We start from the raw sequence: 27,115 nt of genomic DNA, 5'->3' as shown, positions 1-27,115 counted from the left end.
TGGGCCGTCAATATGCTCCTCGATCAGACAACACTATTGTCTGTTGGCACTGCGCACAGCCCCGAAGCAGTTTGGGCTTTTTATCAGCGATCCCTTTGATGTGCATCTACGACCTTTGTTTGATGCTATTAGCTATCGGCGCACTTTTGATAGGGAGTTTCGATAGTATTGTGAAACCGATAAGTTATGCTACACGTGAATAGCTGTTCAAAACAAACTGATTAAAATACCTCTTTGTTCTGACACCGGTGGCTCATATAAAAAAAAATGCAGCCTTCAGTTCGATTGAGCGGTCGTACCAAGGAGAAGCCTTTAATAATTAGACTTTTATGTCTAAATAAAATGAATAATGCCAACAAAATATTTTTTGTTATTGAAGATAATGACGTTAGCTATGCTGCAGGTCCTGTTTTTGTTTAAATTCAAGTCGTCCTTTCTAGTAATTGTTCAGGTTCTCGTTTGTTGCTTTGTCAACAGTCGGTCCCTGTCTTTGCATTTCTATCGTTAAACAACAATATTCCTATCGTTCATTGGCAGTTACTACCTCTGACTGTCTACCTTCCGTCCTCCACTCGTAGTCCTTGACCTTCCTGCACCATTATTTAGGTGCCGCCCTCACTGATCGCTCTTTAACCTATTTCTCTCTCTAACTCCGTTTTATATCATCAGAATTTTAGTGGTGTAACAATAAGAAACTAAGACTTATAGAACCTGCTACAATCTGACTTCATAAGGTGCTTTCAAGCTATGAATTTAAATGTATTATTGTCTACACTCGTTACATATTCACATTTCTTGTCTACGAGTTAAAGCACAGATAGGGATATGTTTGAGAACCAAAAATGTAAGAGGTACCTTAACGATCAACTCAAGCGAAAAATTGATTCATATACTCCCCTCAAATTGAATAGTCGTAAACGAGTTTAGCAGTCATGCTCGAATCGCTATAAGGGTCGGCTGCTTTGTTTTCTTACAATATTTAAATAATATCTGGCTCAATATTTATAATTCATAATTAGATATATGCGACAAATTAATAAATTATACACTGTAGGTAGTTAAGGTATTCTTTAGTAATTGGCGCTGCTCAAGTTATAATTTCGTTTCGTTACCTATTAAATACAATATGTGGGTACATGCTTACTCCAATCTAACTGCAACAAACAAGAACACTTACTTAGGAAACGCATAATGATATAAGATTACTTTTTTGATATGTCTCTAAGATATTTAAATACGATTATAAACGTTTTATTACAATTGGTTTTACAAAACTTGCTGTTTAAAATCGCATTACCTTTTACAACATTAACTTTTTACACTTTACGGGCCGAGCAAAGGATAAGGAGACAAGAACCGGGTGCAAATATATGTTAATCATAGTCAAAACAAGAGCAACTCAAGGCGTTTGTCTATATTATTCATGTAGCCGACTCTATCGGGTATCATGTATTATGTTAATCCGATCATGTAACTGGCACCCTTTCACTGAACCCTACGTCTTTGTGACGTAATTATGCTAACGGCTGGATCGCTTCTCATCCGATGACATCATTTGTCTATATTATATCCTCTACGTTTAAGATACGTTAGACTAAATGCTTACAACTATTGTGTGAACAAATAATAATCTTCGCTCATATTTTCTTTTAATATCACTCAGCCGAGCCGATCCCGTATCCTAAACAATGTAAGCAGGGCAAATATTTACAATAAACACCGCGTGGTCACCCCGAAAACCTGTCAAAATGACAACGGCCATGATTGATAGCGGTTTTTTCCTCCTCAATCATCATTTTATTGAAATTGATGGCTCGCGCTCGCAGTTATTTGATAATCGGACGATTCTCGAGAGTTATTAATGCGGTATCGTTATTCCGACAACTTAATACTTTGGCCGTTAAAATTTAACGGAAACGTCAACTTGACAGAATCCGAAAGTTATTCGAGAGGAAAATTATAGGAACTGGATAAGACTAGAATAAAATAATAAGATAACATAAAAAATATGTATAACCCTATAATAAAAAACGGTTTAGTACACTTGAAGTCAAAATCTCGGTGGTAATTACGGTAATTATAAAAAAACTTCTAATAGTAAAACAAATAATAAAATAATTTCTTTAGTAATCAGGAAGTTTCTCAAACATCGTAGATGTAATTGGCGGTTCGGTACTCCGTAGGCTTGTAATTGAGTTACGACACGGCCACTTAGCGCGATTGAATTTAGGATTGTTGTTGAAATTACTCTCCAAAATATTATTTTAAGTGTTACATTAAAATAATATAATTTAAAAAAAGAGATCAATGAAAGAATTAAATAAAAAATTAACAATTGATCTGATCCTCTTCTAGTCTAGATAAAACGCAAAAAATTAACTGAAGGGAAAAACGATGGATTTCTTAAATTTGGACAAATATTTCAATATACTAAAAAGCTATGAAAAATATTAGTTGTTCTTGCTATCGATATATATTGTATATCAAATATTACTATAATACCTACAGGGTAAGTTTTAAACATATAGGTATATTTTAAGTAAAAGGAAAACGTATTGCCAGGGAAAATAAAGAACAGTTGCAATCACAGATTTATTTCCTCAACGTAGGACGTCACGTCCCCATACAACGAAAGCCACTCACGAGGTTGAAATAAAAAATTACTTATTCTTTTAACACATAACTCCATTTTTAAACCCGTATTGTGTATTTACGTATTTAATAATAGATTGTGCCTTACTTGATGAGAACATGCGTAATTAGTATCTACCTACATGAATTTTTTCTAAAAATTGTTTCACAGTTAACGTTCGTAATAAATCGGTTAAATTTAATCGTATTGTTGATATTTAATTATATTTTAAAGTTAATTTTGAAATAATTAATTATTATTTGCTGAAAAATTGATTGGTGAATGTTCACCAAACGGTGAGTTCACGCAATCAGTTCCAAGTACATATTATTATTTATTGTACATATTATTATATTATTATTTATTGCAAGCATGACAAAATTCGTATTTTTCTTAGATTAAATCATTATACGATTTGACGGTAAATCTTGTCAGTAAGGAAGAGAAAAAACAATCCAAATCCAAATGTTTAATATACAAGCACTTCGTAGGGAATGTAATAATTTAGTATCTCAATTAAATATTGAGCAAATGAAGCATAATCCTCAATTCACTTCCTTCTTTTTATACCTAAGCGACAGGAAATTAAAAGTACTACAGTTGAGGAGAAATTAGATCATCCAAAATTAAAATTGCCTCCAATTAAATTACCACAATTTAATGGCGACCCAAATAGTTGGGCTTCATCCTACGAAGCCTATAACCATTTAGTGCAAAAGGTCAATTTCAAATTCCGAAAAGGTGTTCTATCTTTGTGGGCAACTATCAGGGAAGAACCTTATTGTGATCGCCGGCATTTTATTTATTCTACCTTAATTGAAAAACATCAATTCATACGGTTTCTTGGTTTTTATTATTTAGATAATATTTTAAATTTTAAAACATTAACAAGTTCTTCTACAATAGGTTTAAAAAGTTTTCTTGATAATGCATGATAGAGGGAAGGGAGCATCCTGGATATAGCTTCCGGATGCCCAGGCCAACACAGCCTGTTTAATCTATTTACGTATAAAAATAATTGAAATGGCTTTGAGCACATGCATTATGAACACTTAAAGTTCTGAGCCACGGCAGCGCACTGGCCGGGTTTCACCCTTTTCTAGGGCTTCGAAAGAGCGACTACTGAACCTTCTGGTTTATACATTGTAATTATATATTCATATTAAAATTATAACATAGTACAAAGGCGCACCCGAGGTTTTCCAACAAACATTATTGCGTCTGTTTGTTTGAATGTCTTCGTCTTTAGGCGATTAGGTCATTAGTTGTCTGGATATTCTCATTCTTAGTCATGTCGGTTTCTCCTAACCGTACGAACCGAAGAAATATATGAGTATGCAAGAACTATGTCCGATTTGCTTTTTGTTCAATAGCCTGACTCGGCAATATTTCGACACCACCAAGGTATTTGTTTTATATTTTTCCTCACTTTTATTTTGTATTTTGTATCACATAGAAGTATGTAAGGTAAGGTAGGAGGTTTTGTTCTGTTTTTAAAAATAAAACTAATATCGAGGAATTATTTTCGTTTTGCGTAGTATTCTCATTGAGACTCCTACATATTTCACACTTCAGAGGTTTCCAGGATCCTTTGATACTTCAAATTGGTAGTGATGAATACTTCACGCCTACTATACCTTGATCTCGGTGCCATGTCCTTCTTTGTGCCACATCGCTTTTATTAAATCGGCCATTCATATTCAGGAGAGAAAGAAACATGTTATAATATAAAAACCGCCTTTTATCTATTTTTTCTTCATAGAAAAAATTAGTTTTTTTACTTTTTCTGTAGTCAATTAAATGTCAAATTATGTAATCTACACATATATCACACATATTTTCAAACACACAAAAATTTACTACAAATTACATTAACTGAAATTAATTAATCCTTAAATATGAATAGTATACATATTGAATTGTAAATTATCCTATTTTATGTGATTTTTTATTTCGATACATAAAACAAATATGTTTTGCGATAAAAACACCTGCCGCAATCATCGTAAAAAGTCTCTTTCATATTACGGGTTTCCTTAGAAATAAACTCCACATCTATAACACAAAGTATATTCTTTGTAGTGTACTGATAATTCCACAAATTACTAAAAGTCTTTTTAGTAAAATTGTGTGTAAAACTACAGCTTTTCACATAAGATCAAATATCATATAGAGACTCATTGAGGAAAGGACTTGTAGTTCACCCAAAGATAAATGAGACTGCGTCTTTCAACTCAAACGTCATTATAAAGTTTTGTGTACAGCGAGGTTTATAAGATGCAAAAAAATGAACTCTAGAAGGTTTATCGGTAACCTAAGTGAGAATATGGCTCAAACCAGATCTGTAATTCAAAGAATAGAAAATAAAAATTGAATTCACTAGAACTCAATCGCAATTGTATAGCAATCAACATAGAGGAGGTAATTGCTTTTCAACTTGCGTACGTTGCATTCTCTCGACAAAACAAACGGTAAAGAATCACTTCTGTTCAAGTAACTTTATTGGTCTTAGAGCATGTGGCAGATTTTATACTAAACATTAACATTAAGTATTATGCTGTACTTAATCTGCACAAATAAAAGTGTAACTTACTTTGAGTATAAAAACAAAAATTACTTTAAGTATAAAAAAATACGCTTTCTATAGTTTTTTAATAAAATTGCTTTACATTTATCGTAAAATTATTATTGCATCAATTATAATTTTACGATAAAAATTAAAACAAATTACGAATTTTTCCAGATTTAGCCTCAACCAATCCTGCTGTAAGTCTCTTATTTTCAAGTGGTACCAGAGTCCACTTACAACTATTTTATCACCAGCTCCTAAGCTTGCCCCTCGGGTCAAACGGCGGCCATGTTTGAACCTTATTTACAAGGCGGGAAAAGTAAATTACGGCTGAACGATTGATTGCCGTAGACCTCCAGGAATTGTTCACTGCAGTCTACCTTGTACTCTTAAGCGTTTCAATATTTATTAAATTGTACTTAATCAAAACCTACGACCATAACCACTAAGCTTTCGTAAAGGTAATGTTCTCTGCGTATTCAATAATAAAGGTACACCATATTTTTTTCATAAACATGTAATACTTCTATTCAAACAATAATACAAATACATCTGCAAACAAGGTAAATTTATAGAGCAGAGATGGTTTTCAATTGTGGCAATTAATGTTAGGAGCTACTGTGCGCCCCAGTCCAATTCAGCATCCTGCAGGATTTCCAATTAGCGTGCATTGTTCCACGCTACTGCTTACGTCATGCGATATGGGCCTAATTGAGATAATATCAAATGAATTCTCTGTTTGAATATTGATTTTGCTAATTTTGAATAAAGTCTCATGAAGGCACCGAGCTCATTAGGTAAGCATTTATTCTGAGAGGTCACGAACCTCTCATACAAAGCAAGAAATCAATTCTGGTATTGTTTCAAAATCACGCAAACAACAAAAACAGGCACACCAAATACACTCATAAATCAAAATGGACGCAAGAAAATATAGTATTCAAGTAACAAATACAATAGCTTTAAGCTGGCAGTCTATGTTTGGATGCTCGGATAGCTGTTTTTACTTTTCAACCTAGTAAGAGAATTTTGTGTAATTTCTCAAGTCTACCAGATACAAGACAAGTTTTTGAAGACACAATGTGAGCATTTGTCCCACATTATTTGGATAAAGGCCAAAAAACTTGTGACCAAATAATGCAAACTTAGACAGTTGTTTGCGGCTTGACGCGACGCTTAAGTAAAAAGTTAGTAAAACAAGCAAAACTTAACTATTCAAGTTTTAAAGTAACGTACTTAAACTCAGTAAGGCATAAAGTAAAAAACTTCATTATGATAAAAATGTATATATAAAGCTTAGATAACTGAGTTGTTTATCGCCAGAACTATTTATTTTATCAGAACAACAAAACTTCTATATAAGCTACTCACGGTGAAACTAAAGCCCAAAGACTTCATTGCACTGGTCATCTTGAGAGAATTGGAGAAGATCAGAGTGTTAAAAAAGCGTATCTCGGTATACGGACCGGCCGCCGACCCGTCGGCATCCCCAGATATCTTTGGATAGACGCCGTGGAGTAGAAGCTACGTCAGCTCCAAGTCCCCGATGGGCAAGTGCTAGCGCGATATCGGTAATGGTCTCTAGTCCATTAGTAGATCTCTAGTTTCGAAGGTCTCACTTTGGGTCACTGTACCTTGTTTAACCTTCTATGCCTTTCTGAACAGAGCTATCTCTGAAATGACATCTTTAATTACTCATATTAACAAAACATTACATAAAGGGTAAATTAATTTTCAAAATTAATTCTCAAATCATCTATTCAACAATGTCGTAGCAATAATTCGTCTCGGGAAAATTTACTGACACAACCGAGTAAATTGGAGTGATGTGCGACACTTTGCAGACAACGCATGTTCATCACTTAAGTGAAGATTTATTACTAAACTTGGCGCAGATTGACGCGACTCGTGAAATGTTTAATAATAATAATTGATAAATAGTGGAGAAAGTGAGATGGTATCAGTATACCATGAAACTCAATACATAGAATTGAAAACTTAATTAAAATACAACTTCAAACGCAATCTTAAGGCCCTATCCCAGCGCGAATTGCTGTGTCTCGGGGTGGACTAAGGGGCGTAGTTGAGAGCTGGAGCACTTAGGCGCGCCGGCCCGTAATAACAATTAGTTATGTAAAACATTAAATCGAGCAACATTAAAAAATGAGCGACCATATAGGTTAAGATTAAGGTATGCGATGTTCGACTAAAACCTACTGCTCTTTATAAATTTTTGTTAATATAAATCTAATGCAACAAAATGGATGCCAGTAATAATGTGAAGGGTGTTTAATAAATAGTGATAAAAACTAAAACAAAGTAGATCCGATATCTGCCCAAACGGATCACAGTTGTTTGAACTTTTTAAGCCTTCATCCCTACGTTCATGTTTGATTCACGTGCACGATGAATCAAAAAAGAAATACAAAATATTATGTTCTTTCATCTTTTCTCTGCATATTATCTGCTATAGACCATACATGACTACGGGAATGATAGAAATACGTATACGTATTATGTAACTTAGAAGAACCTCTATAATAACAAGCTATCTAGCTTGCGAGTGAGCATTTACGCTTTACCTGACACATTTTTAAACATTTCCGTCAAATTTTGTTGGGAGCTATCAATATAACTTGGTATTTTTATGGTAATATGATGGGGTAAGAATTGTTCACAAATTTGTTTTCCAGAAATAAATACCCATATCGAAATGAATGCTTGAGGTAAAACCCGATTCAAAACATATAACAAAACCACTTGTAACTCGTAAATCATAAGTAACTTTAATATAAAACTAGATTTCTTTACATTGTACAAATCGATGAATTAACTTCTTCATTTAAAATGATGTGATCACGTAGGCGAAGAACAGCCCCAATTAAATATATGAATATATATTTATACCCAATTAAACATTGCCTGAAGTCATCTTTTTCAAAAAAGTTTAACAAAAAGCTACTTTTTCATGTCCTAGTTTATAGGCTAAACGGTCTCATTTAGGTTCCGTCGCGAGTTCTTAGTCCAAATTTTCTAACAAATTCAATCAGATTACCGCTGAGATCACGAGGAAACCTAAACTGACTGGATTATTCGACGTCATGGTTTGAATAGATGTAGGTTATAGTGCAGTTGTAGGTTATCATTAGGCAATAAGAGCTCATGGTAGGCCCCCTGTACCGCCGAAGGACACAGGTGGACTTGACTCACTCTAGACATTCTATGAAATCCAAAATCACTTCACATTCTACTAAGATCTCAGTGGTGACGCAAAAGATAGGTGTGCTACTACTTTTCGGCTTTTCTTCTAATTCTCATGGAGTTTGCTCTCCTTCCAAGAAAACTACATTAAAACTACCCAACTGCGTACGATTTTAGCGTATTTATAAAACAGACTATTAATTTGTTTTTATATCTAGTTTGAAAAAACACAAAGTAATATAACTTACAAAAAGATATTAAAATCTTATTCAATAGATATTGCCAGTCAGTACTTATTCTCTGTGCACAAAGCGAGACGTAATCTTGGTTATTTCAAGTACATTTTGGCCTGCTTTAGTCTTGAATAAACGATTTTTGCTCAATGACTGCGGAGCGCTTTGTTTTGGTGAACTCTGCTTTGTGATCAGGTAACCAAGCTGTAAGCTCTCATTCTGCTACGACTTTTGTTGATGTTTTTAGATTGTATCGTTACAAACGAAAAAATAATTTTGTTTAGGTATGCTAAGTCTCAACTGAAACCTCAAAACTGATAATACTTAATATTAAATAATTTGTTGTGCTTATCCTCTACTCAGGTGAGAAAGCAGTCGACCAATGGACAATAAATCGATTATCGAGATTAAAATAGGAATATCGAGAGCAATGGCCTCCAAATTCTTCAGCGAATACTTCGCTAACTTCATTCACAGACCATTAGAGTCCGGTTCAAATGAATATTGATGGTAACCCCATTTAGTCCGGAGTTCAGTACTCAATATTTAGAGGCGAAACTTCGATAAGGTGGAATCGATAAAGTTCTAGTTCCGATTGTTTCACAATCAGGGCCTTGTTTAATGACTCTACTATTTATTTAACCAGTCTTATTGCTATTTGTTTATGGCTCTCTGAATATTTAAATAAAAGTTAGTTCTAATGTACAAGATATATAAATATTTGCAAAGTGAAGAAAGCAGTATTGACTTCGTGACTGAAGCAAAAGACTCTCAACCCTAAAGTCGTGAGTTCAAATCCAACTGACCAATATTTTTTTCTTTTTTCCGTGTGATGTGATTGCTCGCTGAATAAACCAGCCTGCACTATTGAATACGAGTGTTAGACATACAGAGCTTACCAACGAGTAGTGTCATAAAAAGTGATATGAATGCCCCAAAAAGGGTTGTAACGCCATTCAATAAAAATAATTATTTGTATCTCGCTTTCGAAGCGTAATTATATTTAAGAATTTTCTAGAACTAATTAACCATTTTATTCTACTCACTTATATGCGCCAGCTTGCCGACTTTTGAAGAACCTGCAACAAATTAACGTTCTAATGAAACTTTTAAATGAAAACTTAAAACTGATGACAGTTGGTTTTAAATCAAATAATAAGACGAAGGCGTTTTCACCTCATTTAACGAGGGGAGAATTAATTCTAAAGGGCAAGCATATAGAGTTAGCGATATTAGCTAAAGCTATGCTCTGTATTTTATTATATTTATTAATTGTTAAGTGTATGTTAAAACAAATACATTTTAAATATGAAATCGTCAATCATCGTCTAAGCCCATGCTAGAATGAATAAGTATATAAAATATTAGTAAATAACGGAATGGATTTCACATTCACTTCTAAGGAAGGAAGGAATAATAAATTTACACGAGTTATGTAACCTAACATTAGTTAAGTTACATATATATTTAAGTTAAATAAATAAATTGTTTATTTGCAAAGAAAGTGTTACATTTAGATCGATTAATTATAAAAATAATATAAAAATAGGCATGCAAATGTCAAATTAATTTTCAAAACAAGAACATTTGCATAATGTAATAATAATAAGTTATTTATAATTGTTGTCAAACTTATGGTTTAAATACTCGGCCATGCTATAAAGGCCAAGGTGCCTTTAAAAATTTCATAATAATTAGAAGCGCATACCAAATGTTAGCAATCAACTTACACATGTAGCCAATAAATGGTAATATGTCAATTTAGTAATAAATGTGCTCTTTAGTTTTTCATACACTCATAAATTGTAATATTACATTCTCGTTTCCGATAATGTCCAATAGGTCGCCTACACTTATATTGAAGTGTCACTTAGATTTAAGAACCTTTAAATAAGCCAAGTTAGTTTATTATTAGCGTTGCAACCCCATTACCCATTATTTTATGTTAATTTTAAGCTCATGTTTTAAACGATTAAAGCCACTTGACACCCAGCTTCAAACAAAGAGTTTAATTTTTTCGACTTTCCGCCACCAAAATTAACTTACGGTACAAATTATTTAGTTTTTATATAAACATCAAGCAAAAACAATGAGTTAATTTTAGACGAAACTAATAGCTAAAATCAATTTTCCCAGAGCTAAAGACTTGAGTTAGTTGATTTATATATTGACCTACTAACGGACGTGCCAATATTACGTGTTCATACATTTCGTAGGATTATTGCATTCATAAATAAAATAGGTGTTGACAATTCTATTAAAATATGAGACACTCCTTAGTTACAACAAAACCCTTAAAAATATTCAATATTAGGTTTAAAATAAGTTTTTTGTGTTTTAAATTATGGTATGTATAAATATAATGCAAAAGTATAATTTATTTTAAGTAGCTTATAAAAAATAAACCAGTTTCACGCCGAGTCAAATAGAGCTAAAAGTTAATTAAAAACATTTTTAAAAAATATTGAAAACTTTATTTCTTACTTTCATAATAATATAATAAAATATTCCAAAAACATTAAATAGTTACATGATGTCAGCGGCAAGCTACTCGTATTAAAATAAATATGTGAAACCTATAAAGTGACCTGCTTACTTCGTTAAGGCAATTTGCTAAAGAGGTAATTAAAACTTGAGTAAAAAGCAAAGTTAACTTCATTATTATAGTAGCTGTAGGTATTGAACTCCTTTTAATACTTCTAAACAAATTGTTTCTAAGTTTATTGTCTAACCCATACCTTACACTAAGCGGTTGCCGCGCACTACTGTCAGCGATTCAGTCGGCTCTCGTTAACGAGCAAACACGAACGAAATTAAAACCTTTATCTTTGTGATACCTTTTGAGGGACTCTTGTAATATATCAGCACGTTACATAGCTTCGAGCCCCCATTCAATGATTGGCAAGAAGCGCAAGGTAGGTGCCGTTCTCTGGTTTCGGAGGCCAAGGCAAAGAGGGTGGCTCTTTGAATCAGCGGAGATGACCCAAAGAGATGTGTGATTCATTAAACATACTCACACTGATTAAGAAAAAATCATCTAGGCAAATTTTAGTTTTATTACAATTAACATATATTAAGACACAATTAATTTCTATATATTATAATTAATAGTTGTTGGACATGTTGTCAAAGACAACATTTTAGCCTAATAAAGAAAAACAATGTTTTGGCCTCTGATAGATAGAGATATTCCTTGACACATTTTTACTTTATAGGCAAGAAGGTGATCAGCCTTCTATGTCTGACACAAGCCGTTGGATTGTGGCAGGCCTGCAAGTTAACTCTCAATGTATTTTTTTCTTGCACAGTATAAAAAAGTGGTCAAATTGCGATCATTGAAAGAAAACCCCGGGTCATAGCCGCGATAAATATTAATAGCAATTGCAAAAAATCACCCTTTTTTACTACTTCGAAGACACTCTCCTTAAAGCCACAGCTAGGATCAGAATACTGAGCGTTGACATATCGAATGACATTCAGTTTTGCGGTCATTTAGAAGGTGATGCTGAGTGAGCCTCTAAGAAGCTTGGTGTCAGCAAGGTGAGACGGTGCTTCACTCCGGGCCACGCTAGTAAACTCTATGAAGCGCAAATTCAGCCCCACTTGGAGTACTGTTCTCACCTGGTACTGGGCGAGAGCTCCCCAGTACCAACTCCTTCTACTTGACCGTACAACGTTTCGAATCGATCGATTCGAATCTTCGACGACCAGTCACTTTCCGAGCGAGCTAGATCCCGTAGCGTTTCATCTTCTATCGCATTTACTAGTGTTCAAAATTATTCGGATAAATACATGCAGCTGAGTGTCATCATCTGACGTCGAGGCAGAATACGAAACTCCACCCGTATCACTTCTGCAGTATAGCGCCGGGTACTCCAAACAATATGGTGTATGTTTTGGACCAAAATAATCGTTTCAAAATGGAATGCCGCGTATCAACGCTTTTTAAAATTTCAGCGTGACGGTGATTTTAGCTAATTATGGTTTTTGGGTTTGTTCGATTACTTCTATAATATTGTCCCTAGTTCTAAACCCAAAACCGTAAAGACGAGGTCTCGCTTGGTATCTTTTAGGCAAGTCATGATAATTGTTTTTGAATCTTTAGACTCTATATACTATAAATAAAATATGTCGAACTACTTACAAGATTTCACTCAAATAATTGTTAATTTTAAAAGTTACAAGTTATTATAAAACAACTAGCTGCCCCCGTGAATTTCATCTAACTTTTTAGTACATCCTTTTCCGGTTTTCCGGAATGAAAACTTTTTAGGTTTTTCTGTGATTTTTCTCTATATAAACCTCAGAGTTCAAGTTATAAGTTCTTAACTAACAAATAAAAATTAAGGGTTCTATGTATTTTTGTATGTTGTATCATAAAAAAAAACCAAAAATATTTGAAGAAAAAAAAAATTGTTTGTCCTTATCACTTAAGGGCTTGAAATATAGATAGTAGCCGATTCTCAGACTTACTGAATATGTATAAGAAATTTCATAAGAATCGGTCGAGCCGTTTCGGAGGAGTATGGGAACGAACATTGTGACACGAGAATTTTATATATATATATATTTCATATTTACATATTTACATCTCGTAAACATGCCAATCGTTGTTAAAATGTCGAAAAAACTAATTAATCTAACTCAATTCTTATTATAAAGCTTTCTCTTTTCGGGATAAAGAATACAAATATGTTTTGTTTTTGTGGACAGCGAACGATATGCCACCTAACTATCCCATCTTGAATAATATAATAATAAACATGCAAACTACGCGACCGTATGTACCAATGCCCCACGGGGCACATAATCCGCTTACTGCCAGCATTCTCGAAAAAGCTCCCACTTAAGTAACTTAAACCTACTTGAATAGATATGGAATTTTCAGCTGGGACTTAGTGGGAAAATACGTTAAGTCTACAATTTTAATACTAAAAATAGTGTTTTGTTATTTTTTTCGTTGACTTTTGTTTTACTTCGGGGTTAGTTTATATTATATACCGCAAACAACGGTTCGGTGGCCGTTAATACACAATTTTTTTTACCTCGATTACCTGTGATACTGTTTAACTCCAAAAGACGAAATATGTAATACACACAATTGTCAGTCGTAGGTATAAGGTGTCAAAAAGATCACAACATACACACAACACTCACAAAATAATACACTACTAGATATTTTGAGGGCCTAAAAAATATTACAATCAAAATTGCTACATATCAAATCAATTATAATAGCGTCTAACAAAGCGATACAACCACGAAAAAAATAATGTGAAATCAAACATATATAAAAAATGTAACAACATGTTAAAGTTGTGACTGGATATATATAATTTTCAAACAGTTAGGGGAAAATTTAATCGACAAATACAAATCAAAGATATCGTTCTTGTAAGACACGTTCACGTACCGCTCCCAGGTATTGCTTGTAATAACTCTCAAATGGGGTAAAAATGTTTTTGGTGAATAGAAAATGAGGCTTCTAAGCTAAGGAAATAAACTCAGAATGTAGATTTAGAAACTTGAATAAGCAACTAATAATGGTTTATCCTCTTAACTTTTATTTATAAAAGGATATTTATTAAACAAAGGCTAGAAAGTAAAAGGGCTTAAGCTGAGTCTAAATATTTGTTAGTTTAATTTTTTATAATACAAAACTGTATTTACCAGGTTTCATGGCCTTTTATTACGAGGGGGAGGAGATAAGGGGGCTGTTTTTGACGATTTCATATAAAGCCTTAAAAATCGAATAGAGGCAAATTCTGGTAAGTCTAGGGTCTGAAGATTCGACAAAATTTTCAACGGCCCCATCTAAACAATGACATCTACAGGGATGGAATTTGCGGCATTTGGCAAGAACTGGTGGCAATTTGATAGGGGGTGGTAGTATGGCGTTCGAATTATGAATGTTTCATATTATGTTGGTCAATTCATACTGGTTTGGAGTAACTGGCGCTATACTCAAAAAATGTTAGTATGTTAGGATATAGGAAAAATTGGGAATTCTGAAACCTTCCACCTCTTTTCTCTGAAAACGCCAACATCCTGGACAAACCGTAAGTGATTGAGTGGAGGTGTTTAAACAAAAATTGGAGAAAACCTTGAATAGTTATTAGAGGAAATTAAAAACATCAAAATGCCAACTTGGGCGTTTCTCGCGCAATCGTGCTGAAATTTAATTTTTGTCCATAAATTGACTCGTAAATTAAATTTTTTGCGATCTCTGGCCCCAATTTCCTATACAACCTCCAATTAGACGGTTGTGGAATAGTGATGTATGTAGAAACTTATCATAAACGTGGGGTGCTTTTAGGGGAGGTTGAAAATTTTCGAAAAAATCAATCAATTATACAAATCTAAAGTATAGAGCGCCCTTTTCCACAGATAAAAAACAAGTTAGTTTCAGCCATTTGGGTCTTTAAATTTGGCCAGGGTGTTTATCCGGGAGAGTTTCAAAGAAAAGCATCCATACGTTTTTGCGTGCAGTCCAGCGCACTTTTAACCATTGACATAAGAAATTTTCCAAGAGCAGAAAGCATTCGACTGAGAATTTTACAGAATTTTAAACTTATTTGAAAATCGGACATTTGTGAGTGATGATATGATCTATTTCCCTAAATAATAGTGAATGCGCTATCACCCTTCAGCCCCACGACTCATGGGCTGCGTGCAGCCCATCGCACCGCGCAATAGCTGAGAGCGGACAGTTTTGACCCAGTATTTGAAGGGATTCTAATATTTCATTGGTACTTCCATTATATAATTATTTATTCTCTCCTTCCTCTAACCCCTAACCTACTGTACTGCCATCTCGCGGGGGGAGCGAGCTAGATTTTCATAAATGTCAATAACCAATCACCATTTATCTGAACTTATACATTAAAATTTAAGTGACTTAAATAAAGCACGCGGGAAACAACTCCCTTTAATGTTACTAATCTTGGTAGAGCAAGTATAAAGGTTAAACTTACCGGTACAAAAATATTCTTTTTAAAACGGTCACGGTCTTAAAACGCGATAAAAAACACTAAAAATTTCGGTCAAAATAAAAAAAAATCTAAATCAATAAGACTACATATAAAACACACAACACAAAAATTATACTAAAATTTTAGTCACATTTCTCCGCCATTCGTGTCACGACTGTCAGTTAATTTATTTTTTTATTAAACATCAATTTTGTTACTGGTCAGTATAATTCTGTCAAAACTATTTATTAAACACGGAAATCTCAGATAATATTATCATACAATGTAACCTAGATATACTATAACTACAACTAAAATTGTGGAAACCTAACACAATAATAAAAATACTCCCGTAACTTAAACCTACATGAATGATAAAAATAATACATTATTATGTGACAAACGTGTGTTTAAATAACAATTTTAACACCTCTATGGCAAGTGTACGATTCTTACCACTGAGAACCATTTGATATGTTTAAACTCCAGCCGCGCATGAATTGCATTTTTTCTGTATGGTCAATTGACACACACGAAAGGAAATGAAACGTTCATAATTTGAAGAAGGCATTTCTAGGCCATATGGCGTTGCACTAGGCCCCATGATGTACGTCTGTAAATATGAAAACATACTTCACGTTTTTTATGTTTAATATATAATAATATTATTCGACTAAAATCAGTCTCCGGCGATAATGAACTCCACGACAGTATTATGATTATGAGTTATGAGTATGAAACAAGCATGAAACGTCTTCGACAATTCGACTAATGAGTAACCGTTTTGTGTCATGTCACTGACATATAAAAATATATATTTTTGTATATAATTATTCATTATTTACGAGTTATTTTATCTACAACTATGTTTTATATAGATTACTCTCAATTACTAATTTATTTTATCGTCCCTTTGACTGTTTACATATTATGTTTTAATTGCCTTGCTTTGTTCTATTAGTTTTGTCTAAATAATTATGTCTTATGTAGTTTTGCACTCCTTGCGCTCACCTTATGTAATTTATTTATTTTTTCTCACAGTGCTTGCGTGGTAGGAATCGATCGAAAGCGGTAAGGCCGCCAGTTGCTCTTGATTTTATTTAATTATTTTAATGGAACTATAACTCTGTATACTTCCAACGAAGTGTTAATAAATGAAGAAAAAATACTTTATTTTACATACTGTCAAATTGCCTATTTTGTTTATCTCATAAACGTGCCAAAAAATTAATTTAAAAATTTTCTTTAATTAATGACTCAATAAATCAGAAACTTTTACGTGTAACTAGGGTCGGATTTGAGGAACTCCTGTTCAATTATTTATTGATTTACTGTTAGATATGTAATATAACTCAAAGCATTTATGTTTATATTAAAATAAGGTCTCATCAGAAGAAAGTCCATTGTTTGAATGATGTCAACATAGTTATGGATCGCAGCGAGAAATGAGAATTGATAAATCACAGTAACATTATGCGGAAGAGATAGAACCTTATAAAAATTCAAAAATGCCTCTGAAACTTTATAATCATATTTTATCAAGTCAAATCGTGTTTCGACATTGTAAAAGCTCTGTTACTGACCTGATTGCATCGCAAATTGTTCATGAATAAATAATATTGTGAGAAAGCACTTAAGGAGAAGATTACGGGGCAAGATTGATAGCGTATTTTCTTAATAAATATCACCATAACAATATTTTCCACCAAAAACATACACAATCAATCTTTCCCGTGAGTGTTTTATACAAAAGAAGAGACCATCCGTAATTGTCGCATCATTTTGTAAATCTCTTCTCAGCTTTAATAAATAATCGGATTATAAAAACTCCAGTTTTATGTAAAGCAGTAAACGTTGTAATAACATTTAGCTTCACGATAATATGAACAATGAACATAATTAGAGTCGATCGTTGCTTTTTAATATGAGAAACTGATATGAAGGGATATTAGAATTCCGATATTATATTTGAGACATGAATTTTTTTAGCAAATGATTGAATCGCGAAATATCAAAATTGTATCCCGTCAAAGGTATATACTGTCTACATAATGTTATATTGTATGTATTTTATATATACTTACACAAAATTTAAAAAATCTGAATCTTCGTGAATTATTTAACCACGTCTTTAGTACTTTATTTTTCGGGAATTATTAATTTATATTCTTTATTAAGACAATGCTGTTTGCAAAGCTCCGATTCGTGTCGCAAATCTCACATCTCTAAGTATTAATATTAATAAGTTGCTGCTAATGAGCCTTGTCGCCTAGCCTCGACACACATGCGTAGTTCACTTTAGAGGATACATTTTAATATGTGATTAATTTATTTTTATTATCAAACGAAAATAATGTAAATACATCAAAAAGTAAATCCAATTCAAAATTATAAGAAAATGTAAAAGGCTTCTTTTAAAAATGTATAAATAATTTATTTTTCTTCATCTCATATTTACTATCCCCAGAAAACCCCTTAAACGTCGCAATCAAATGCCGTAATAATAAATGAAGACTGTAAAGGGGCATATACAATCGCTTGTTTATAAAGGCATAGTTTATGTTATATATGTTTAAAGAAATATAGTTGTAAATATGAATTCCAAAACTTATTAGGTCAAACCCCAAATACAGAACTCGCAAGGCTGGAGGCATTGGGGTCTAGGGAAGTCACGTTCATTGGCTTAATGCTTATCCTTTGCCAGACACACTGGCACTTTTAGACCCTGAACCGCTTCGAATTGCCAGCCTTCGCTTAGGAGTGTCCATAAGTACTCGCCATAAGTGTCCCTGTGGCATTGAAGTAAGACGAAAAGAGTGCAGGTCGTTTATCACGCCACGCCGTTCTCTTGTCTCCGTCAATGTTCCAGCCATTTTGGAGCCAACAGGCATGTGACAAGTGGCCATATGGGATGTTTTTGATCCCTTGGAGGATGGGACGGGCTTTGGTATGGGATGCTACTTGTGTGCACAAGTTAACCCCGTGTCACCTTTCTCAAGCAAACACAAAAACTGGCTAAAGTAAAGAATATCTTTCCTCCAAGAATGTTGTTCCCTTTGGAGTAACCCTTGGGTTCAAGTCCACAGGCGCTAATTAAAGATATTGGCCCCTGGAAGATAGTACCGGTGACCACAGAGCTGGTGCTTTCCTCGATCAACGAGTAAGTATTGCAGTACAACGAAGACATGTTGCCAGCATTAAAGGTTACCTGCCACAGACACCAACTTTTTAAATTTGTTTCAGTTTTCTATTTATAGGCTAAGAATGCTGTAAATATTCTATAATTTGTGTTATTAAATAAAAAATTAGGTTTATTTTCAACCCACAAATGATAATCACAATGCCATTTATTTAGTTCATGAGTTTTTGAATATTAACATAATAAATAAAAATATAAAACTTATTTGTATTTTAAGCGTATTATTTTATTCTCCTATATTTGCTACGGAAATCATTTTTTCTCTAATTTTTTTAATAAAACTAAAAGGAACACGAGTGTAAAGGGACCTTCATGTGAATACTATTCAAATCGGTCAATACATTAGTGTGTCCATCCGTATCTAAGTAACTGGCTTACCAACAATGATTGGATATTGATCGAACTATACTTCAATACTTTTTTTATTTATTTATTGAATAGGAAGCATTTTTAAACGATATTTAATACATTTAATCTCATTGGTTTTGTTGTTGACAATGTACTAACTATGAATGTTGGTAACATTCAATGCAATTATAATCTTAAAGTTCATCTATCTCTGTAGTCAATTGAGGTTTGATCGAATCACAACAATGTGTGGAACGTGTCGCTATAGAATTGTATAATCACTGAACATCAGCAAGCTAATTAATATCATCCTATATGAATAGGAATATTGTTCCAATGTACTGAATTCCATGTCTATTTGTTCCTAAGGTTGACAAACTGTGAATTCTATGCGGTATATAAACAAAATTGACTGTTTTGTTTTTAATTTAGGACTATTTCTCTGAATATGTATCGTTTTCACTAATATATCATCAAAATTACGAGTTAAAAACCTTAGGGGATGTAAGTCAATTCAAAATATTGGTGCATTACAGTCAAATTGGTAAAAACGTAAAAGAGCTGTTTAGACAGATGAATAATCACTTCCTCGGTCTAGTTAGGCATGAGAATGAATTCAAGACAACTTCTTAGCAAGAGGCTCAAGGCATACTACAGATGTGACTGTAAGAAATCACTTGTTCTTGGACCGTATGCATCTCAAAGCTCGACTTGGCATAACATTACTGATGGCTGTAATGTCCTAAGTTAAGCCTAGTAACTCCTACAGTAAAAACCCGCTTATTTTATGTTATGCTCTAAACAAACTTATAATTTACTTGCATGTAAACAATCTCGCCTCTCGTAATGGTGATGTAGAACATTATTATGTACCTAAATAAGGTTTTGAATGCGATAGTAACCGCAATAAGACAGGCCGGTGCTAGGAACACTAATTGTTTTGGAGGCCATCCAAAATACGTACTTTAGCGAATTTCACGGGCAACGTGATGCATATGAAATTGTTAGCGCTAACTTCCTGAATTCTATTAGGGAGAGGATTAGGAATACATTTCATATCGGCTTATTGTTGCTACTTGTATTAATAACGGGAACCTCTGGGGTAGCTCTTGGCTGTCAGGATGAAATCTGTCTAAATAGATAAAGCATTTTCCATGCAAGAACTAATTTAGAACTTATATTTGATGTCCATGATAAAACTTTGCTTATTATATTTGGTGTCATCATCATCCTCATCAGCCTCTTTACATGGTCCATTTCTGGACGTAGGCCTCCTCTATTTTCCTCCAGTAACCTGCCCTGCCTGGCCTGGCCTCTCTGAAACCACAAGGAGCCAACCTATTTGACGATTTCGTCAGTCCACCTAGTAGGTGGGCGATCGCGCGGTCTTTTGTTCTGCCGAGTTCTCCATTCAAGGAGCCTGCAGGTTCATCGGTTCTTGTCCATGCGCGCTGTGGCCTGCCCACCGCTACTTACGGCGGTCTTTTTCCGAAATATATTTAAAACAATAAAACTATATAAACTATCAATGTATTGTTGTTAGAAATATTAGACATTAATGATTTACTCTATCTTCCCAAAAGCGACCGATACACTAATATTATATATATTTTTTTTTCATTTTATTACTTGACTATGGATATTGGATACAAGTCCTTCAGCATAATAGAGACAAATTCGACTTGAGTTATACAAGAATATAAAGGCGGAAACATACTACCAAAACGCGACGCCACACCACGCCATCCGACGCATGTCAGTACTTATCAATCCCATATATTAAATATAGGTAAAAGTGTTCTGCCATTCTGTCATTCTGCCAACTGTCACATCGGCTCTACGTTGTCGATGGAAATTATGTCAGTAATGATTTCCTCTATTTCAGTCAATGCTAGATCATATCAAAAATTCTCTGGAACAATTTCGTGAGCGACACAGTTCCGTATCTTGCAGCCGCGCGTTTCGCATTGCAAGACCGAAATAATTATAATTTGGAGGCCGCGCCTACGCATCGCCATTTTATTTTCTTGCAACCCAGACTGGCGATAACTTTTTTCGAATGGCTCTGTTTTCGCAAAATAAGCAAATTGTTGAAATTCCAATATATTGTTTCTCTGTAATGTGGTAACGATATTGTACATTTCTTGAAAGAACATGCAATTGATATTTATTGATAAAATCATCCCCACCTTCATTGAGATTACAAAATATATAAATTCTAAATTCCCTAGATCTTTCGTCTATAATTAAAACAAGTAGTAAATTCTTTTTGAAATTAGTATGTTTACGAATAGTTTGCATTGTTTGGTTTTCTATGTCACTTCAGTGATTGCACAGCTAGTGATTTGTATGTCAGATGATTGCGTTTATTTTTGTTGTGCATTAAGAGTACATTGTTCGAATATGTGAGTGAAGTACATTTTCATAGTTTGTTTTTCAGGAATATGGACTCTTTTGTGGAAGTTTTAGCTTTTATTTTAACAACGTATATTTGGATAATGGTCCGTGGAAACATTTTACAATATTTAATTTTCAATTCTCTTTGTTATCATTTTGATAAAAAAATAACGGTTAATATAATCTTCTCGACTAGTAATAGACCAGTGCAGATAGCCTTTAAAATAAATAAAAAGTGAAAAAAATTACAGTAGGATGAAACCCATTAGAAAAGCAGGGGAATATGATCAAAATGAAAGGAAAAATAAATTACGGTCGATCTGAGGTCGGGAAGGGGTAGGGGGGGGAGTTTTAAGGGTAAAAAACGGTTTATCTCGATTTCTGGCAAAACTAAAAGTCCTATCGAAGAAAGTTAAATGGCAAAGTTGTAGGTAATAAAAAGATCTAAAACTTTTGTATTCACACATTTTTCACATAACCTCAAAATTTATGTGAAAAATTCAAAAAACCAAGTTTTTGGTTTTTAATTTTTATCTTATACAAAAATATTTTTTTTTTAACGAAATTTGGTGAAAACTTACCTTTCTATGTCCCAAATACGCTGTAATTTATTTGATTAAAAATATTTATTTGTTCACCTTATTTTGAATTAATATCGAAAAAACACCCTTATTTTCAATCGGAAATTCTGACGTCAAAATTTCAGCTTTTTTTAAAAAGTTGGTGTCCTTTCAGTTCGTTGAAATCTCTACTTTCCTATGGTAAAAAAATATATATATATTACCATAGTAAATCTTCTCAGAAAATGCAAAAAATCGTATGCAGTAACGCCCAGACCCGTCATCCCCTTCCCTACTTCTCTATGAATCTTCTTTAAATTATAATCAGATGCCTATTTATTACTATTTTAAGATAACTTATATATACCTGAGTGACCTAAAAAAAAAATTTAGCCTTTAGATGGGCTAAAATTTTCGTATTTCATAGAGAAGTAAGGAAGGGGATGACAGGTCTGGGCGTTACTGCATACGATTTTTTGCGTTTTCTGAGAAGATTTACTATGGTAATATATATATATTTTTTTACCATAGGAAAGTAGAGATTTCAACGAACTGAAAGGACACCAACTTTTTAAAAAAAGCTGAAATTTTGACGTCAGAATTTTCGATTGAAAATTAGGGTGTTTTTTCGATATTAATTCAAAATAAGGTGAACAAATAAATATTTTTAATCAAATAAATTACAGCGTATTTGGGACATAGAAAGGTAAGTTTTCACCAAATTTCGTTAAAAAAAAAATATTTTTGTAAAAGATAAAAATTAAAAACCAAAAACTTGGTTTTTTGAATTTTTCACATAAATTTTGAGGTTATGTGAAAAATGTGTGAATACAAAAGTTTTAGATCTTTTTATTACCTACAACTTTGCCATTTAACTTTCTTCGATAGGACTTTTAGTTTTGCCAGAAATCGAGATAAACCGTTTTTTACCCTTAAAACTCCCCCCCCTGCCCCTTCCCGACCTCAGATCGACCGTAATTTATTTTTCCTTTCATTTTGATCATATTCCCCTGCTTTTCTAATGGGTTTCATCCTACTGTGATTTTTTTAGGTTTCAAAAATTATCGGCACTGGTCTATAAGTAGTTTCTTATGAAAACAAAATTAAACATTATTTTTGTTGAGTCACTCAATGATTAAACAATCAGCTGAGACGAGCATGTCAAAAACTTGGTCTCTGTTTCGCGAATGTCTTCTGAATATTTTCAATTAAAACTTTAGAAGCCAAAATCACGATTGAGAAACTTGCGACTTGTTTGACGTTTTGATAATTTACAATCCGAAGTTATATCAATACAACTTTTTGGCCATTTTAAGGTAAATCTTTACTTTTACAACTATGACGTTGTCTGTTAACAGATTATGTGATGGCCTTTAGCAAATTGAATTTAGACGTAAACGAAAAATACTGATCAGCATCCTCTTTAATTTAATTAGGTCATAGATCTGCGATACTTCTCATTTAGCAAATGTCGTGAGGAATTAATTATCGGTATAATATTTGATGTCTACTCCCACTATCTTATAGGAACACGGAAACTGATACATTGCAAGAAGCAAGTAAATACGGCAATAGAAAGGGACGGCACTAGATATACACGATCACGGAAAGAGATAAGAATAGTGCAAAATGCGTTGACCCATAGACACGCTGATAACTCACGGGTCATTTGAAGGGACTACTGTTTTGTTTTGCCTTTTGTTGAGGGTTGTTTTTTTTGTAAACAAGAAAATATTATTTTCACAATACATTTATTTTCAATTATTTCTTTTAGGGAGTAGGTTTCAGCTTCCTATATTACTAATTATTTACAAAAGACTTTTAAGATAGACTTCTTAGTATTTTAATTATTATATTTTTAGTAAATTAATTTTTATATTACACATGTTAGTGTAATGTAATTTAATTGTTTTTTGACATTTATGAATTTAATCAAGGTTTAAAATACATATAAAACCATATCGCTCGATATAATATAACAGACATTCAATAAATATTTTATTAAGTGCTAAATAAACTCAAAAAGGAACTTACTCCGGCTCCCAAAATAATCCTTAATACTACATAGACACACACACACACTAGCACGTAATCCACAACACAAGCACCACTCGATGCCGCAAGTAACTCACAACTGACCGTCACACGTTAGGACTATTTATTTTCATATACATAGACGCATCGGTCGCATCAATCGATGTAATAAGCCTTTTATAGCTTCAGGAATTTCCTATTCTTACCTTTTATAATGTTTAAGCATGTCTGACTTTACTTCGAAATAAAATGGTTCTTGTGCTTCGAAACTTTTTTCTAAATAAAAAAATCAATTAAGGTTCGATTATCGATGAAAGAATAAGTCACGGTTCAACAGATTCAGTAAATATTTAAAATGTACAGCTCTACGTCTCTAATAACCTGATAAAAAATTAATTCAAAACTTAAAGGATTCAACGATAAAAAACATTTAATGATTTTATTTATAATTATGAAATTATTTTAATATAGTATTTGAATTGCAAGTAGAGTAGAATTCAAATGAGATAAGACCGTCGACATAAACATTTCAGTTTTAAATAGATATTTATTTTTGGAGGAAAAATAATTATTAGGTGAAATAAAAACGAAGGACATAATATAGAAAATTGACAAAATGCCAATGCTCTTTTCTTTCCGATATTAAATTCACTAGGCGATGATTGCTATTTCTTGCGAACAGTTGCGATTACGAAGAACGTAGATTAAAAGCAGCATTCGTCAGTGAAGTTGTGTTTTATATGAAATTACCATCCATCCCTTAATTTCTAATTTTTGGAAGAAATATTTTTATTACTTTATTGTATTACAAAAACCTTCCATGTTAAATATATTGTTTCCCTGTTGTTATTAACGGCTACACACGATATATGAAAGTGCTTGCCTGAAGTATCTTAAAATATACGAAAGTGTCGTTAAATAAATTGTAACAAGTGATCTAATCTTATTGAAAATGTTTGACTTACATTCAAACTTCACAAATCTCCATCTCCATAAAGTAGGTGACGCACTTTCATCCGATAATAAAGAACTCTGCAGATATAAATCACACGAAAAGAGTTTCTATCAAATAAACAGAATTTATTTCTAGCGCTTTCATTCCTTAATAAAACATCCGAGCTAGTGGCGGGTGACTAGGCCAGCGATGGTTTAATATTAGTTTTATATTAAACCTAGGACGTTGAGAGAATTACTAGATTCTAGAAAGTACTACACACTTGTCGCTATATTTTATTAAACTTTCATAACGCAGCTTCTATGAACCTAAGACACTCGTGAATAACCTTCTTAAGTATCTCTATTTATGTTTTCGCTTCTGAACTCAGAGAGCATGGCGTAGAAACATCTTTATTTACAACAAATATAATGAAATTCTCGTGTCACAGTGTTTGTAGCTCAAACTCCTCCGAAACAGCTAGACCGATCATAATGAATTATTTTGTATGTATGTCCATAGGAATGAGAAGAAGTCGGAATCTTTTTCCGACCAACCCCCAATTTTTATAGCAATATGTCAGAGTTTGAAGCCGATTCAACCACTGGGCTGCAGAGACTAAAACAAAGAAACTATAATTATTTTTGCCTATTACGTGTCGTGTTTTCCCTGTAAAATATCTTGAAATATTAAATTAAAATAACAATGTACCTTATTGTAAGAGAACATTTTGCTACCAAGTAATTTGTAGCGTGGAGTTTTACTAATAATAGACCAGACAGAGTAATAACTTTAAACACGATATTATCGAAGTTTCCCTGCTAGCTAAGGAACAATAGCGGCACATAGGCTGTGGACACATATAGTTCGCCGATCCACACATTTACAATTTCATATAAAAAGATGGCAATACTCTCAAAAACCGATTTGCTTTATCTCGTTGCTATGGCGACCACTTAAATTTACTTGAGAAGATCAATAAGAATAACTATTGTAGCTAAGCGCTTCCATGTAGGAAGTCCATTCCATATGTATATATAAGCGAGCAGTTTTATAATAATTTACGGAATTTCCTTTTAGTCAGTTCTAAGATAATTGTAATGGGATCTATATTTTATAAATTCATACATTCCCATTCTCATTGATGAGTTACGTTTACACACTGAAGGCACAGAACCTAACATCTCTTATAATGATACAATAACAAAATATATAAAAAATACTGAAGACTGCCCTTAGTGTATGCTAAACCTATATGGGGTAAAGGACAGTTCGAAGTAAATGACCAAAATCGATACAAGGGTTTTAATAATTGATACGAATGGCCGATGTCCGAGGCCCAATACCGATTCAATTCCGTCGTAAACATTTGTATGTTTTACGGGTTTTATCGATCTTCTATCCACCGACTTAGGAGTTTCGAGCGAAATTCTAGATTGTTCGACGGTGACATTGAAATAAAATTTGTTTATTCTTTTATGAAAATATAATAGATATTGAATTTTGCCCTATTGTAAAAGCGGAAAAAACTGTATATGTGATACAGTTTCTTGTTTTGTCAAATAAATCAATTAATTAGTTGCGGTTTCCTGTCACAAACAAACAATAAACAGAAACTACTATCTCTATCAATTACTGATAATTTCCCTTACGGTAGGTACACAGAATGCATTTGAATAGGACGGACAGATCGATATTCTATTCATAGTAACATTCTATAAGGCTTCATTGCAAGTAGCACAACTCACTTAGACCGTTCAGGTATTTTATAATACTAAATAATGCCACACGATTTTGCTTTCTGAGCCATGCCAAAAATTGCCAGTTTTTTTTATTGCAGAACGAGCTGATCTCTGCGACCGTGTAGCCACTGTTTAGGAAAGAAGATATTAAAAATCACATGACAATATAGAAGTATGATCCCGTATCAGTTGGAGTTTTATATTTTAGTTCTGCAATTGCAAACAGCATTTCTACTCAACAACAAAAGAAACAAATATAAAGCGTCGAAATGACCGTCGCATTCCGTTCACACTC

At 33.2% G+C, this 27,115-nt stretch overlaps 1 protein-coding gene across 2 annotated transcripts in view; it reads right to left on the bottom strand.

Annotated features, from left to right (window-relative positions):
• The window catches only part of LOC125051432 (CUGBP Elav-like family member 2), a 222,034-nt gene extending 197,799 nt beyond the window's left edge, over positions 1 to 24,235 (bottom strand). The window contains exons 1-2 of one of the 2 annotated variants that reach the window (XM_047651734.1): positions 24,145 to 24,235; positions 9,682 to 9,714 (exon numbers count right to left, since the gene is read on the bottom strand). The gene's annotated coding sequence lies outside the window, so the exon portion shown is untranslated. Of the gene's footprint in view, positions 1 to 9,681; positions 9,715 to 15,609; positions 15,720 to 24,144 lie in introns of those variants that run through there. The other variant, XM_047651736.1, reaches the window with a different exon arrangement.
• Between the last annotated feature and the right edge of the window lie 2,880 nt (positions 24,236 to 27,115).

This window comes from Pieris napi, chromosome 7, assembly GCF_905475465.1.
Source record: "Pieris napi chromosome 7, ilPieNapi1.2, whole genome shotgun sequence".
In the NCBI taxonomy this organism is placed as follows: Eukaryota; Metazoa; Arthropoda; class Insecta; order Lepidoptera; family Pieridae; genus Pieris; species Pieris napi.
The sequence above is the reverse complement of the archived record's forward strand: the minus strand, read 5'-3'. Positions and strand labels throughout refer to the sequence as shown.